Source organism: Bombina bombina, chromosome 1, assembly GCF_027579735.1.
Source record: "Bombina bombina isolate aBomBom1 chromosome 1, aBomBom1.pri, whole genome shotgun sequence".
In the NCBI taxonomy this organism is placed as follows: Eukaryota; Metazoa; Chordata; class Amphibia; order Anura; family Bombinatoridae; genus Bombina; species Bombina bombina.
Genome location: NC_069499.1, coordinates 280,788,703 through 280,806,907, shown reverse-complemented (window position 1 = coordinate 280,806,907; position 18,205 = coordinate 280,788,703).

Here is an 18,205-nt window from a genome sequence, read left to right as displayed (position 1 = left end):
TAAATTCTGTAAAGTGTTATTGCAGTCACAGATTACCCTTAATGTTAAGGCTTATTGATCCAGTGTGTGGAATTAAATACAAGTCCCTCCGTTTTGAAGTATAGTCTCTAGAGCGTTTATCGCTCTTATTAGGCAAAATAAAATTATATTCTCACCCCTATTGGTCTTCCAACGTGTTACTCCACTTATCGTCCACTTTTGATGAGGTTTCTGATGCCTTTGATGTCTTTATTGCAGCCGGTGCACCCGGAGTAGGCCGCAGCCACGGTCTTTCCTATGAATTCTCTGGTTCTGTTTTCCGGGTGGGCCGCAAAATCTCTCAAAGCTGCCCAAAATCAGTTATTGACTGACTGGGACTGTGTGGCTTCTGTATCAGGGGTTTTTCTACATGACTATTAAATGGCAAGTTTTGCACAGAGCTTTGCAAAATTGCTTCTGCTTCAGTTGCTGGCTAGCTCCGCCCCCTGAAAAAAATAAATTTAAACATATAAATTATTATATTTTATAAAACCCTTTTTAAAAAAAACACAATTATTCTACATTCTTTATGTGTCACCATGGGGATACTTGTGTTATTTTCAAGGTGTAGCCCAAAAAGACCTTAATTTTTTGGTTGGTGAAAAATGTAGATATTTTTAAAAATAACTCATTGAAGAAAGATAAGTTGATCATTTATAACAATGAAAAGTACTAATAGTTCAGAGAATGTGATTAAATGGACAGTCAACACCAGAAATTGTGTTGTTTAAAAATATAGATGATACTTTATTACCCATTCCCCAGTTTTGCATAACCAACACAGTTTGAAAAGTACACTTTTTACCTCTGTGATTAACTTGTATCTAAGCATCTTATGACAGGCCTATGATCACATGACATTGTATTTATTATCTATTGACTTTCATTTTAGACAATTGGTGCAGTGTCTGCCACAAGACACGGCGTGATCACAATATTATCTATATGAGCTACATGAACTAGCTCTCCCCTGTTGTGAAAATAAAATAAAAAAGCATGTGATGATAGGCGGCCTTCAAGGGCTTTGAAATTATCAAATGAGCTTTACTATGTTTAACTTTTAAATAGGAATAACAAGTGAACAAAGCACATTTTTAATTTTTGAGTTTACTGTCCCTTCAAAGAAATAAAACTAAAACATCAATATTATTTCCATCTTCCAGAAGAAACAAAAACACATTTTCAAGATATGGATGGATAGTCAATCTTTAAAAAAGAAAGTAATTATTCATTATTCTTTAGAGTTATATTATAACAACATACTTACCATCAACAAGGGTTGGTGAATCCGTGACTATAGATCTAAAAAAAACATCCAAAATCTGCTGATAAAAAATTAAATACATAAATACATTATAATCAATATTGTTCCTTTTAAAACTTTTAGAAGCAATATAAATAATATAACAATAAATACCTGTGCTTCTTCCAACTGCTGTATCTGGTGTACTGCTCTGTACATCTGGGACGGTATCAGCAGATGATAGGCTATGACTGGTATTTGATGTAGACCGTATATATTGCCCATGTTGTTGATGTTGTCTGATCTGTAAACTTTCCATTTGATGGGATGTTGATGCCCATGGTTCAGATTCTATGGAGGCAGATGGAACGTTAACCGAGGCTGATGTGGATGACTGAGCAGACAAATCTATAAAATAAATATTATAATTAACACAAGTTTTTCATTCATCACTATAAAAACAAACAGACACAAAATAAATAAATGCATTTTTTTATTTTGAGTAAAGCCAGCATAATGGATAACAAAGAAAAAAAATTCTTAACACATGAGCTAGCATTTCACTGTGGTCTGTATGTAGCATTAGTGAGAAAGGTACATTAGTGTGGCACACATCAACCAGCATTGTACAGGTGGATGTATGCAGCATTAGTGCGAAAAATGACATTTTTGTGGAACACATTAACTAGCATTTTAATGTGGTATGGATGTAGCATTAGTGATATGGTAAATTAATGTGACTCACATGAACTAGCATTTTAATGGGGGATCTATGTAGCATTAGTGATAAAGGTGCATTAGTGTGTCACAAATAAACTAGCATTGTACAAGGGTGATGTATGGAGCATTGTTGATAAAAATTACATTATTGTGGAACACATTAACTAGCATTTTAATGTGGGATGGATGTAACATTAGTGATATTAATAAATTAATGTGGCTCACATGAACTAGCATTTTAACAGGGATGTATGTAGCATTAGTGATAAAGTTACATTAGTGTGTCACAAATAAACTAGCATTGTACAAGGTTATGTATGGAGCATTGTTGATAAAAAGGACATTATTGTGGCACACATAAACTATCAATTTACTGTGGGATGTATGTAGTATTATTGAGATGAGGGCATTAATGTGTCTCACACAAAATAGCATTTTACTGGGGGATGTATGTAGCATTTGTGCTAAAGGTACATTAGTGTGGCACACATGAACTAGCATTGTACATGTGAATGTATGCAGCATTAGTGATAAAAAAGGACATTATTGTGGAACACATGAACTAGCATTGTAGAGGTGGATGGCTGTAGCATTATTGATAAATGAACATTATTAAGGCACAAATGAACTAGCATTGTACAGGTGGATGTCTGCAGCATTATTGATAAATGAACATTATTAAGGCACAAATGAACTAGCATTGTACAGGTGGATGTCTGCAGCATTATTGATAAAAAGGAAATTTGTTAGGCTCACATGAACTAACACTGCAGAGGTGCATGTATGTATGAATATTTAGAAAAGGACATTATAATGACGCACATAAACTAGCATTGTACATGTGAATGTATGCAGCATTAGTGAGAAAAAAGTTCAATATTAAGTTGCACAAAAAATAGCACTTTAATGATGGATGGATGTAGCATTATTGAGAAAAAGATAGTAATGTGGCACACACAAGCTAGCATTGTACAGGTAGATCTATGTTGCAGTATAGAGAAAAAAGACTTTATTTTGGCACACATGATGTAGCATTGTACATCTGAATGTATGTATCACTAGTGTTGGATGCAAGTGAGAATTAGAACATTGGGTTAGCAAGCATGAACTAGCTGTGCTAGAGAATTAATATCGCATTAATTAGAAAATTGTACATTAAAATGGGTCCAATTGAATATCATTAGTTAAATGGTTGTATGTAGGATTGATGACAGCAAATGACATTAGTAGGTCGAACATGCAGTCGAGTAAAAAATGTATGTAGCATTAGTGACAAAAAAGGACATGAGTATGGCGCACATGAACTACCACCTTCAATGCTACAGCTATTGTTATCATATAATTTTGCCACATAGGTAGGCAGTAGCTATGTGATTCTGTTCCATAGCATTAATGATGAAAAGTATATAACAATTGAACACGTCACACAACAGTGTTAAAATTGGTTTAGAAACGTAAATATGAACTCCAAAAAATATGTTTTTTTGAAAATTGAAATATACATATAAATTTAATTTAATTATGTTTACCTCTAATATCACTATCACATTCATCAGTGATGCCCTCGATGACCTCCGTACCCAGCCTCTGGTGGAATTTTTTTCAAAGTCTGTCAAATCGGCAACATAAGGTGGTCTTTCGTTTGATGTTTGATATCATTCAAACGTTTTTTGCATGATTCAATATCTTTCTTTGTTGGTCCTTGAGCACTCACAGCATCACAATTTTTTTACCAAATAATTTTTTTTCGTGAACCGGGGGTTTGCTTGGGGCGACTTCTGTATATATTTTCATAATAATCAAGTACGAGATCAACAAGTACAATATTCTGCTGATGTGAGAAGTTTGGGTTGCAAGTTTTCTTGGAAGTACCAGAATCACCGGTGGAAGCCATATGAACTTTCTTCACACAGTAAAAAACAAAAGGAATAAAAAAGTTTTTAAAGATTTCTGGGAAATACACATTCTTATACATGTGAGCAGCTTATCTTGCTGCTTGTATGACAAATATTACACCTTTCTGGTCACGTTGGTTAAGAAATCGACCAATAGACCGTAGACTGGTTTGTAACTTTGTTCTTTCACACCGAGCAAAGCTTCAAAGTTATCAATAATCTGATTGTCTTCAAGACATATTAGACGCAATATTTTACGGGGTGAATTTTAGTACATTCATGTAACGAAGTTGAGTCTGCTATGTGCGAATGCCGGTAGGTAAATTCGATATGCTTATTGTGTCGATTTTGACGCCCTAGTACATGGTGCCCATAGGGTGAGTGGCCATACAAATGAATAGACAATCGCAATAGTCTAAAAAAGTTTATCTAATGGTTTATCTACATTAGCCTTTGGGACAGATTACAAGTTGCGCTGTATTTGTATTTTTTGCATTAGCGAAAACACCGCTAGCATTAAGATTTTTGTGTTATTTGGGTTGCGCTGGTATTACAAGTTCCAAAAAGGTAACCTTAATAGCACAAAAAAAACTAACTTAATTTTCCACATGCGCATGCATGTATTCCCCGATAGAGATCAATGGAGAAAAAAAATTTGATGACAAAAAAAACAAAAACCCATTGCGCATACAATATAGCATATTCAAATTATAAAATGTGAAATATTAACAGTAAATACATAGTTAAAACATTTTGTTAAATATGAATATTGCATGATTATGTTTTATCATGTTTTCATCTACCTAATGGTAAAGGGCTATAATGCACTTATATATATGTATGTGCATATATATATATATATATATATATATATATATATATATATTTATATATGTGTACATATATATTAATGTTTTTATATGTGTATATATGACTGTAAATACATATATACACATATAAATACATTAATATATATGTACACATATATAAACATATATATATATATATATATATATATAAATACATACAAATACATCTTTAGACGTGTATATGTACTGTATGTGTCTCAATGTTAAAGCCCTTTGCCTGACTTTTTTTTTTCTAACACCCAAGATCTCCAATCTTTGAGCCCTTATAACTTTTTGTGCAATATTTTTTTTTAAAATAATTTTTAATAGACATTGTTAATATGAGTGTAACTGTTCTTTGTAGTGTATTTTAGAAGTGTTTAGCACAATTGCAATTTCTCCCCACTTGTAATATCAGCGGAATAAAAAATGCACAAATATCGCTAGTACAGAAAGTTTGCACCTCACTTGTAATCTAACCCTTTAGTGGTAATTTTCTGTTACAAATCATTAGATATGTTTTTTTAAAAGATTATGATAGAACCCATAGGTAGAAAAAGTGCTATATGGCCTTGTACGTGTATGACATTGAATTGGTTAATCGTTTCTTCCTGCCATAAAACTTCTTTGGAAAAGAATACATTTATTATTCAGAATTCAATTTACTTTTTTGCCTGACTTCTTCTGTCAAATGTGCTAGAAACGTTCACTTTTTACTGTCTTCTTCTCACATTCCAATAAATGTTTAATGCTTCTGTAATAATATGTTTTATTAAAAAAGGCTCCATCTTCTAATAAGATGCTGCATGTGCCATAATAAGATGTGCAGTTATATCTGAGGGCTGAACATGACCAAATGCCGTGCTGAGACTACAGGATTTCATGTACATTTGGATTAACTACTCAGTAAAAGGGTAATGAATTACTGAGAGGCTTTTGAAAATACATGAACATCAACTATCTTTTTTTGTTCAACCGAGAAGAGTGTATTTTAATCTGTGTTCTTCTGTTTTTGATGGATCAAAAAATCTTTTTTTATACCTTTGGGGTACTGTCTACTTCCAAATGAGCGTTGGGATCAGCTAATGAGGAGCAAGGGATGGATTGTAAACAAATATGCACTTCCTGTAAGTTACAAAGTTGATTTAAACAACTTAACAAAACATATGTGTTTAAATAGTGCATGATATATATATATATATATATATATATATATATATATATATATATATATATATATATATATATATATATATATATATATATACATACAGGGAGTGCAGAATTATTAGGCAAGTTGTATTTTTGAGGATTAATTTTATTATTGAACAACAACCATGTTCTCAATGAACCCAAAAACCTCATTAATATCAAAGCTGAATAGTTTTGGAAGTAGTTTTTAGTTTGTTTTTAGTTATAGCTATTTTAGGGGGATATCTGTGTGTGCAGGTGACTATTACTGTGCATAATTATTAGGTAACTTAACAAAAAACAAATATATACCCATTTCAATTATTTATTTTTACCAGTGAAACCAATATAACATCTCAACATTCACAAATATACATTTCTGACATTCAAAAACAAAGCAAAAACAAATCAGTGACCAATATAGCCACCTTTCTTTGCAAGGACACTCAAAAGCCTGCCATCCATGTATTCTGTCAGTGTTTTAATCTGTTCACCATCAACATTGCGTGCAGCAGCAACCACAGCCTCCCAGACACTGTTCAGAGAGGTGTACTGTTTTCCCTCCTTGTAAATCTCACATTTGATGATGGACCACAGGTTCTCAATGGGGTTCAGATCAGTGAACAAGGAGGCCATGTCATTAGATTTTCTTCTGTTATACCCTTTTCTTGCCTAGCCGCACGCTGTGGAGTACTTAGACGCGTGTGATGGAGCATTGCCTGCATGAAAATCATGTTTTTCTTGAAGGATGCAGACTTCTTCCTGTACCACTGCTTGAAGAAGGTGTCTTCCAGAAACTGGCAGTAGGACTGGGAGTTGAGCTTGACTCCATCCTCAACCCGAAAAGGCCCCACAAGCTCATCTTTTATGATACCAAGCCCAAACCAGTACTCCACCTCCACCTTGCTGGCATCTGAGTCGGACTGGAGCGCTCTGCCCTTTACCAATCCAGCCAAGGGGCCCATCCATCTGGCCCATCAAGACTCCTCTCATTTCATCAGTCCATTAAAACCTTAGAAAAATCAGTCTTGAGATATTTCTTGGCCCAGTCTTGACGTTTCAGCTTGTGTGTCTTGTTCAGTGGTGGTCGTCTTTCCAGCCTTTCTTACCTTCGGCCATGTCTCTGAGTATGCACACCTTGTGCTTTTGGGCACTCCAGTGATGTTGCAGCTCTGAAATATGGCCAAACTGGTGGCAAGTGGCATCTTGGCAGCTGCAACGCTTGACTTTTCTCAGTTCAATGGGCAGTTATTTTGCGCCCTTGGTTTTTCCACACGCTTCTTGCGACCCTGTTGACTATTTTGAATGAAACGCTTGATTGTTCGATGATCACGCTTCAGAAGCTTTGTAATTTTAAGAGTGCTGCCATCCCTCTGCAAGATATCTCACTATTTTTGACTTTTCTGAGGCCTGTTCAAGTCCTTCTTTTGACCCATTTTGCCAAAGGGAAAGGAAGTTGCCTAATAATTATGCACACCTGATATAGGGTGTTGATGTCATTAGACCACACCCCTTCTCATTACAGAGATGCACATCACCTAATATGCTTAATTGGTAGTAGGCTTTCGAGCCTATACAGCTTGGAGTAAGACAACATGCATAAAGAGGATGATGTGGTCAAAATACTCATTTGCCTAATAATTCTGCACTCCCTGTATATATATATATATATATATATATATATATATAGGTCAGCACTCCAGCATAACTTCTTAGAGCCTGAGTCATAGATAAGTACCAGTAATACAAAAGACTCTTTTCTCCTTTTCATAGGTTTTTCAAAACATTTATTGGTTCCAACGTTTCGGCCCCAGCCTGGGCCTTTGTCAAGGTAACATACAATGCAAACTAGCACAATACTTATACCCTGTTAAACCACTTCCCCGGTCACTCAGGTGATGCTCTATGACCTTTTGATTCTCTGATTCTCTCAAGGTAGAATCTGAATGCTGCTCACACAAGCATTACTAGAAAAAATTGTTAAGTTTACAGGGTAATAAACATATTTACAAGTAACTACTAATTATTCATAAATAATTTACAAACTATAACTATATACCCTTCATTAGTGGTACAAGATTCATGTTTAATAATATCATCAGATTAAATTAAACTTGTAGAGTTCTAGGTTACCTACCCTATACAAAACAAGATAAAGACAGGTATGTATTCAAGCCTTCTGGGATGGACTGTGTTTATATAATATAATATTGAGATGTTTAAGAATATTAAAGGGATATTAAACCCAAAAATAAAAAGGTCATTTGTAAAACCTCATATACTGTTGATAATTTAAGCAAATAACACATATTAGCTATTTTTTATAGCTTTCCTGTAAATTGCTCTTGAAAATCTTAATTCCGCCAAACGCTCTTTGCACCTCATTATGCGAAACAAATAACATAGTTCTACCTAGGTAGAACAATGATGGCCTCCCGTATGCGCATTTGCAATTTGTTTTTGCAGTGCATGCACAGAAATTACCACTTTACTTCATCTTGAGCTGGAGTGTCATCAACACAGTGCTAGGTGCTGATGAATAGGCCAGTGGGAGTGGCGCACAGGAGCACTGAAGACAGAGGCACATAGCATGTGAACGCCCCAAGATTAGAATGAGCATGTGAATTTGCTTAAGACACTGCTTCATTAATATTCAAATAAATGCATCAGCACTGCTGCGCTATTGGCTGATAGAATTCAATGTATAATGTCTGAATCCAGCCCTCAATTATGGGCAGTCTTTGAAGCCGTTTTATTCACAAATTAAAAACATAATTTATGTAAGAACTTACCTGATAAATTCATTTCTTTCATATTGGCAAGAGGCCATGAGCTAGTGATGTATGAGATATACAATCCTACCAGGAAGGGAAAAGTTTCCCAAAATGCCTATACACCCCCTCACCACACCCACAATTCAGTTTAATGAATAGCCAAGGAAGTGGGGTGATAAAGAAAGGAGTAATAATGCATCAACAAAGTAATTTGGAAATAACTGTGCTTTATACAAAAAAATCATAACCACCATAAAAAAAGGGTGGGCCTCATGGACTCTTGCCAATATGAAAGAAATTAATTTATCAGATTAGTTCTTACATAAATTATGTTTTCTTTCATGTAATTGGCAAGACTCTATGAGCTAGTGACGTATGGGATAGCAATACCCAAGATGTGGAACTCGACGCAAGAGTCACTAGAAGGGAGGGATAAAAATAAAAACAGCCATTTTCCGCTGAAAAAATTAATCCACAACCCAAAATATAAATTTAATCTCATAAATGAAAGGAAAAATCTTAAATCAAAAGCAGAAGAATCAAACTGAAGAACTTTTCTAACAAAAACTTCTTCTGAAGAAGCAAATACATAAAAATTGTAGAATTTAGTAAATGTATGCAAAGAAGACCAAGTAGCAGCTTTGCAAATCTGATCAACCAAAGCTTCATTCTTAAAAGATCAGGAAGTGGAAACTGATCTAGTAGAAAGAGCTGTGATTCTCTGAGGCGGGGCTTGACCCGACTCCAAATAGGCTTGATGAATCAAAAGCTTTAACCACAAAGCCAAAGAAACGGCAGAAGCCTTCTGACCTTTCCTAGAACCAAAAAAGATAACAAATAGACTAGAAGTCTTCCTGAAATCTTAGTAGCTTCAACATAATATTTCAGAGCTCTCACCACATCCAAAGAGTGTAAAGATCTCTCCAAATAATTCTTAGGATTAGGACACAAGGAAGAAACAACAGTTTCTCTGTTAATCTTGTTAGAATTAAAAACCTTAGGTAAGAATTTAAATGAAGTCCACAAAAATGCCTTATCCTGATGAAAAATCAGAAAAAGGAGATTCACAAGAGAGAGCGGATAATTCAGAAACTCTTCTAGCAGAAGAATGCATAGGCTCAAACGGAGGGAGCCTGTAAATCCTTCAAAATCAAATTAAGACTCCAAGGAGGAGAGATTGATTTAATGACAGACTTGATACAAACCAAAGCCTGCACAAAAACAATGAATATCAGGAAGTTTAGCAATCTTTCTGTGAAATAAAACAGAAAGAGCAGAGATTTGTCCTTTCAAAGAACTTGCAGACAAACCTTTATCCAAACCATCCTGAAGAAACTGTAAAGATCTAGGAATTCTAAAAGATGTCAAGAGAATTTATGAGAAGAACACCATGAAATGTAAGTTTTCCAAACTTGATAATAAATCTTTCTGGAAACAGATTTACGAGTCTGCATTATAGTATTAATCACAAAGTCAGAAAAACCTCTATGACTAAGCACTAAAGCGTTCAATTTCTATACCTACAAATTTAATGATTTGAGATCCTGATGGAAAAATGGACCTTGATGATAGATCCGCATACCAAAACCTGTGAGACCATGCTGGAGCAACCAGCTGAACAAACTATTGCTCCATGAAGATTTTGGAGATTCACTCTTGAAATAAGAACTAGAGGCGGGGGAAAATATAAGCCAGTTAATATACACCAAGGAAGTGTGAACGCATCCACTGCTTCCACCTGAGGATCCCTGGACCTCGGACAGGTACCTGGGAAGTTCCTTGTGTAGATGAGATGCCATCTGATCTATTTATGGAAGCCCCACATCTGAACAACTTGAGAAAACACATCTGGGTGGAGAAACCATTCTCCCGGATTGTAAAATCTGACGACTGAGGTAATCCGCTTCCCAATTGTCTATACCTGGGAAATGAACCACAGAAATTAGACAGGAGCTGGATTCCAGCCAAACAAGTATCCAAGATACTCCTTTCATAGCTTGAGGACTGTGAGTCCCACCCTGATGATTGACATATGACACAGTTGTGATATTGTCTATCTGAAAGCAAAATAAAGGTTCTCTCTTCAACAGAGGATAAAATTGAAGAGCCCTGAGAATCGCACAGAGTTCCAAAATATTTATTGGTAATCTCGCCTCTTGAGATTTCCAAACCCATTGTGCTGTCAGAGATCCTCAAACAGATCCCCAACCTGAAAGACTCATATCTGTTGTGATCACAGTCCAGGTTTGACAAAAGAAAGAGGCCCATAGAATTACACGATGGTGATCTAACCACCAAGTCAGAGAAAGTCGAACATTGGGATTTAAGGATATTAATTGTGATATCCTTGTATAATCCCTGCACCATTGGTTCAGCATACAAAGCTGGAGAGGTCTCATATGAAAATGAGAAAAGGGATCGCATCCAATGCGGCAGTCATGAGACCTAAAACTTCCATGCACATAGCTACTGAAGGGAATGACTATGACTGAAGGATCCGATAGGCTGCAACCAATTTCAAATGTCTCTTGTCTGTTAGAGACAAAGTCATGGACACTGATTCTATCTGGAAACCTAAAAAGTTTACCTTTGTCTGAGGAATCAAAGAACTTTTTGGTAAATTGATCCTCCAAACCATGTCTTCGAAGAAGAACAACACTAGTTGATTCATGTGAGATTCTGCAGAACTTAAAGACTGAGCAAGTACTAAGATATCGTCCAAATAAGGAAACGCTGCAATACCCCGCTCTCTGATTACAGAGAGTAGGACACTGAGAACCTTTGAAAAGATTCTTGGAGCTGTTGCTAGGCCAAAAGGAAGAGCAACAAATTGGTAATGCTTGTCTAGAAAAGAGAATCTCAGGAACTGATAGTGATCTGGATGAATCGGAATATGAAAATATGCATCCTGTAAGTCAATTGTGGACATATAATGCCCTTGCTGAACAAAAGGCAGAATAGTCCTTATAGTCACTATTTTGAAAGTTGGTACTCTTACATATCGATTCAAAATTTTTAGATCCAAAACTGGTCTGAATGAATTTTCTTTCTGTGGGGACAATGAATAGATTTTAATAAAACCCCAAACCCTGTTCCTGAAACACAACTGGCATGATTACCCCTAAAAACTCCAGGTCTGAAACACATTTCAGGAAAGCTTGAGCCTTTACTGGGTTTGCTGGAATGCGTGAGAGAAATTTTTTTCTCACAGGCGATCTTACTCTGAATCCTATTCTGTACCCTTGAGAGACAATACTCTGAATCAAATGATTTTGGATCAAATTGATCCAAACATCTTTGAAAAATCTTAATCTGCCCCTACCAGCTGAGCTGGAATAAGGGCCACTTGGGGGGCTGGCTTTGATCTCTTAAATGGCTTGGATTTATTCCAATTTGAAGAAGGCTTCCAATTGGAAACAGATTCCTTGGAGGAAGAAATAGGTTTCTGTTCCTTATTTTGTCAAAAAGGAACGGAAACGGTTAGAAGCTTTAGATTTACCCTTAGGTCTTTAATCCTGAGGCAAACAAACTCCCTTCCCCCCAGTGACAGTTGAAATTATTGAATTGAACTAAAAACCAAAAAATTTATTACCTTGGAAAGAAAGAGATAGCAATCTGGACTTAGAAGTCATATCAACATTCCACAAAGCTCTTCTAGCTAAATAGCTAAAGACATAGATTACCCACTTTGCACTTAAATGTTTTTTTTTTTTTTTTAAATAACCATTTTTTTCTGTAGTTGTAGCTGCCCCCTGCATACCCTACCCCCTCCTATATCTATTTTTAAAAACTATTCTCCCCCTCCTCTCCCACCCACCACCCTGTTCCCACCACTTTAAACTTGTAAAGCCGGATCGCGCGCGCACACGTGCATGCACCGGCGATCGTTTCCGACTGCTGGCCTGTAGATTGCCAGAGATGGGCCACCCACCCGCCTCCCTGTAGCTGCTCCCATCCACCAATGGTCGGCACCATCGCTGGCCGATGCAGAGAGGACCACAGAGTGGCCCTCTCTGCATCTGTGTGCCAAAAAAGGTATTGCAGTGATGCCTCAATATTGAGGCATCACTGCAATACCTTAGAAGCTGCTGGAAGTGATAAGGATCGTTTCCAGAGCTTCAAACCCCAGAGGACCTGCCAGGCACATCCTTGGTCATTAAGTGTCCTCCAATGGAGGACGTGCTTGGCATGTCCTTGGTCGTTAAGGGGTTAAATAAAGAACGAATGTACTCTATTTTAAATAAATAAGTAGATTTGTCAGTGTCAAAATCTGAGGAAGGATCTTCTGAATCAGATAGATCCTCAGCAGAGAAGGATAATTCAGTATGTTGTCGGTCATTTGAAATTTCATCAACTTTATGAGTTTAAAGTTTTAAAAGACCTTTACATTTATTAGAAGTTGGGGTGGCAGACAAAGCCTTCTGAATAGAATCAGCAATAAATTCTTATAAATTTACAGGTATATCTTGTACATTAGATGTTAAAAGTACAGCAACAGGCAATGTACTGTTACTGATGGACACATTCTCTGCATGTAAAAGTTTATCATGACAACGTATTACAAACCACAGCTGGAGATATAATCTCCACAAGATTACAATAAATGTACTTAGCTTTGGTAGAACTGTTATCAGTCAGCAGGGTTCCAACAGTGATTTCTGAGACAGGATTAGATTGAGACATCTTGCAAATGTAAAAGAAAAAAACAACATATAAAGCAAAGTTATCAATTTCCTTATATGGCAGTTTCAGGAATGGGAAAAAAATGCAAACAGCATAGCCCTCTGATAGAAAAAAAATGCAAGAGGCATATATGAATGGGGTTTAAAATAATGAAAATATGACGCACAAACAGAGAACATTTTTTGGCGCTAACAACATCCGGAAATGACACACTCGTATCATTGAAGACGCAACCTTGTGCGTCATCAAACGTAACTTTGTGCCAAAAAAATATATATCTATATAATATAGTTTGGCATTTCGCGCCCTTGTTAGCCTTATTCTGCCAGCGAATTTAAAATGACAGTCAATTGAAAAAAGACTCTACCCCAGGTAAGAAATACATTTTCTTTAAAAATGCATTTCCCAGATATGAAACTGACAGTCTGCAAAAGGAAATATACTGAAACCTGAATTATGGCAAATATAAGTACAATACATATATTTAGAACTTTATATAAATACACAAAGTGCCAAACCATAGCTGAGAGAGTCTTAAGTAATGAAAACATACTTACCAAAAGACACCCATCCACATATAGCAGATAGCCAAAACAGTACTGAAACAGTTATCAGTAGAGGTAATGGAATATGAGAGTATATTGTCAATCTGAAAAGGGAGGTAGGATAACAGAGAACCTATGAAATAGATTTCCCGTGAGAAAAAAACATTGCATTCAATAGGTGATACTCCCTTCACATCCCTCTGACATTCACTGTACTCTGAGTGGAATCGGCCTTCAAAATGCTGAGAAGCGCATATCAACATAGAAATCTTAGCACAAATTTACTTCACCACCTCCATATGAGGCAAAGTTTGTAAAACTGAATTGTGGATGTGGTGAGGGATGTATTTATAGGCATTTTGAGGTTTGGGAAACTTTGCCCCTCCTGGTAGGATTGTATATCCCATACGTCACTAGCTCATGGACTCTTGCCAATTACATGAAAGAAATATACATTTTATTTATATAGAACCTTCGTTTTGAAGAAACAGTAAGTGTTTTAAAAAGTGTTTACTTGAACTTTCAGATTTTGTAATTTGTAGATGTGAAAAAAACAAAAGATTTCTAACCCTTTAATAATTAATGATAATAAAAATGATTAAATATCAATATTCCATCCTAATTAAAAATAACTAAATTCTAACAGGTGAAATATTATAACAACTGGAACTATATGTATGCAGTAATCCGGGTATTAATTATGATCAAATATCTAATTAATTTATTAAAATATTAAAATATAAAAGAAACTATAGAAATATTCAAATTAATTAATATTCAATTAAATTCTCCGTTACCCTTTGAATTAGGGTTGCCACCTTTTCCTCAAAAAAATACCGGCTATGGGTGAGGGCGGAGCCAAAAAAGAGGCAGATTCACTCAATGAATACTGCAGTTTGAGTAGTGACACATACACACACATACAGGGAGTGCAGAATTATTAGGCAAGTTGTATTTTTGAGGATTAATTTTATTATTGAACAACAACCATGTTCTCAATGAACCCAAAAAACTCATTAATATCAAAGCTGAATAGTTTTGGAAGTAGTTTTTAGTTTGTTTTTAGTTATATCTATTTTAGGGGTATATCTGTGTGTGCAGGTGACTATTACTGTGCATAATTATTAGGCAACATAACAAAAAACAAATATATACCCATTTCAATTATTTATTTTTACCATTGAAACCAATATAACATCTCAACATTCACAAATATACATTTCTGACATTCAAAAACAAAACAAAAACAAATCAGTGACCAATATAGCCACCTTTCTTTGCAAGGACACTCAAAAGCCTGCCATCCATGGATTCTGTCAGTGTTTTGAACTGTTCACCATCAACATTGCGTGCAGCAGCAACCACAGCCTCCCCTGACACTGTTCAGAGAGGTGTACTGTTTTCCCTCCTTGTAAATCTCACATTTGATGATGGACCACAGGTTCTCAATGGGGTTCAGATCAGGTGAACAAGGAGGCCATGTCATTAGATTTTCTTCTTTTATACCCTTTCTTGCCAGCCACGCTGTGGAGTACTTGGACGCGTGTGATGGAGCATTGTCCTGCATGAAAATCATGTTTTTCTTGAAGGATGCAGACTTCTTCCTGTACCTCTGCTTGAAGAAGGTGTCTTCCAGAAACTGGCAGTAGGACTGGGAGTTGAGCTTGACTCCATCCTCAACCCGAAAAGGTCCCACAAGCTCATCTTTGATGATACCAGCCCAAACCAGTACTCCACCTCCACCTTGCTGGCGTCTGAGTCGGACTGGAGCTCTCTGCCCTTTACCAATCCAGCCACGGGCCCATCCATCTGGCCCATCAAGACTCACTCTCATTTCATCAGTCCATAAAACCTTAGAAAAATCAGTCTTGAGATATTTCTTGGCCCAGTCTTGATGTTTCAGCTTGTGTGTCTTGTTCAGTGGTGGTCGTCTTTCAGCCTTTCTTACCTTGGCCATGTCTCTGAGTATTACACACCTTGTGCTTTTGGGCACTCCAGTGATGTTGCAGCTCTGAAATATGGCCAAACTGGTGGCAAGTGGCATCTTGGCAGCTGCACGCTTGACTTTTCTCAGTTCATGGGCAGTTATTTTGCGCCTTGGTTTTTCCACACGCTTCTTGCGACCCTGTTAAATTTTTGAATGAAACGCTTGATTGTTCGATGATCACGCTTCAGAAGCTTTGCAATTTTAAGAGTGCTGCATCCCTCTGCAAGATATCTCACTATTTTTGACTTTTCTGAGCCTGTCAAGTCCTTCTTTTGACCCATTTTGCCAAAGGAAAGGAAGTTGCCTAATAATTATGCACACCTGATATAGGGTGTTGATGTCATTAGACCACACCCCTTCTCATTACAGAGATGCACATCACCTAATATGCTTAATTGGTAGTAGGCTTTCGAGCCTATACAGCTTGGAGTAAGACAACATGCATAAAGAGGATGATGTGGTCAAAATACTCATTTGCCTAATAATTCTGCACTCCCTGTATATACAGTATATATATATATATATATATATATTCGTAGTTCTGGGTTCCAAGCACTCACTGTATTGGTGAATTGGGTACTCTCTATGATAGATAGGTAGAAACTTCAAAGAAAGAAGAGGCACTCAAAGGTCTTTAATGAACATAATTTTATTAATTTTTCTTCAATAAAGTCTCAGTCAACGTTTCGGTCCTCACAGGGACCTTTTTCAAGATTGTTTTCATAGTGAAGTACGCAAGGTATATTCAGCGGCCTTGAAAAAGGTCCCTGTGAGGACCGAAACATTGACTGAGACTTTATTTAAGAAAAATTAATAAAATTATGATCATTAAAGACCTGTGAGTGACTCTTCTTTCTTTGAAGTTTATATATATATATATATATATATATATATATACATATATATATATATATATATATATATATATATATATATACATATATATACATATACATATACACACATACACATATACATACATACATTTGTTTGTTTAACCACATTAAAACTTTCCCTTCAAAGTTAAACACTGTCTCTATAGCATTCATACAGTAACAAAACACACACACAAATATATATATATATATGTAAACGAGAACAGAGGGAGTAGGTAGTTGCGCCAAAAATGGAGAAGTAGTTGTATTGCAGTTAGATGCTTTATGAGAAAGTCTAATGTATGCTGCTATTAGTGGTGTCTCAACCCTCCTTGGGCTATTAGAACAGGGTTTGTTCTAATAGCGCTTGCAGAAGATGTTCCTCATATGCATATAGTGAGGAGGATACAAGAAGAAATTTCCAAATGAGTAATAGATCTGTTAGACCAAATCAATGATAATAAATGCTCACCTGTAGGATCACAGGGTCCAGCAATCAACGTCGAATAGTATTTATAGACACAAAGAAGATACACCGTATAAGATAAAAAATTAATTGAATGAAAATATACAAAGTGAATATGTGTATATATCCAATAAATTATCTGGACCGAGAGACAACAACTGGAATATGTAGGACTTTCCTATTATATATATATATATATAGAGGCAAAAGACGAGTGCACTCACCAGGACTTTTCAAAAGTTTATTTCCTGTTTTTTTGTATGTCTGAGGAAGGGGCTAAACCCCCGAAAATGTTCACAACTTAGGAAATAAACTTTTGAAAAGTCCTGGTGAGTGCACTCTTCTTTTGCTTCTACATATTCTGTCTGTTGCACCCCAGGCATTTGTGACTTGTTATCTGGAGTGCTTGTCTTCTCTACAAATTATATATACTGTATATATATATATATATATATATATATACATACAAAATACTGAGATACTTTGACCTCATTTTTATTGATATGGTAACCCTAGAACAAAAACAGGGGTATCTTTATAACCCATTGAAGATTTAAGCACAGCAATAAACAGCAATAAACAAACCCTCTGTAGATACATTTTTGTTGGTTAACTCTTTGGCCTCTAGTTATCTATGTCTGTCAGACCTGATCCGACAGTGTGGATCAGTACCGACAGACATCGCTGAATACGGCGAGCAATACGCTTGCCGTATTCAGCATTGCACCAGCAGCTTACATGAGTTGCTGGTGCAACGCCGCCCCCTGTAGACTCGCGGCCAATGGGCCGCCAGCAGGGGGGTGTCAATCAACCCAATCGTACTCGATCGGGTTGAATTGAGGCGATGTCTGTCCGCCTGCTCAGAGCAGGCAGACAGGTTATGGAGCAGCAGTCTTTGTGACCGCTGCTTCATAACTGCTGTTTATACTGGCTCGTATACTGGCTTATACATTAAACTGT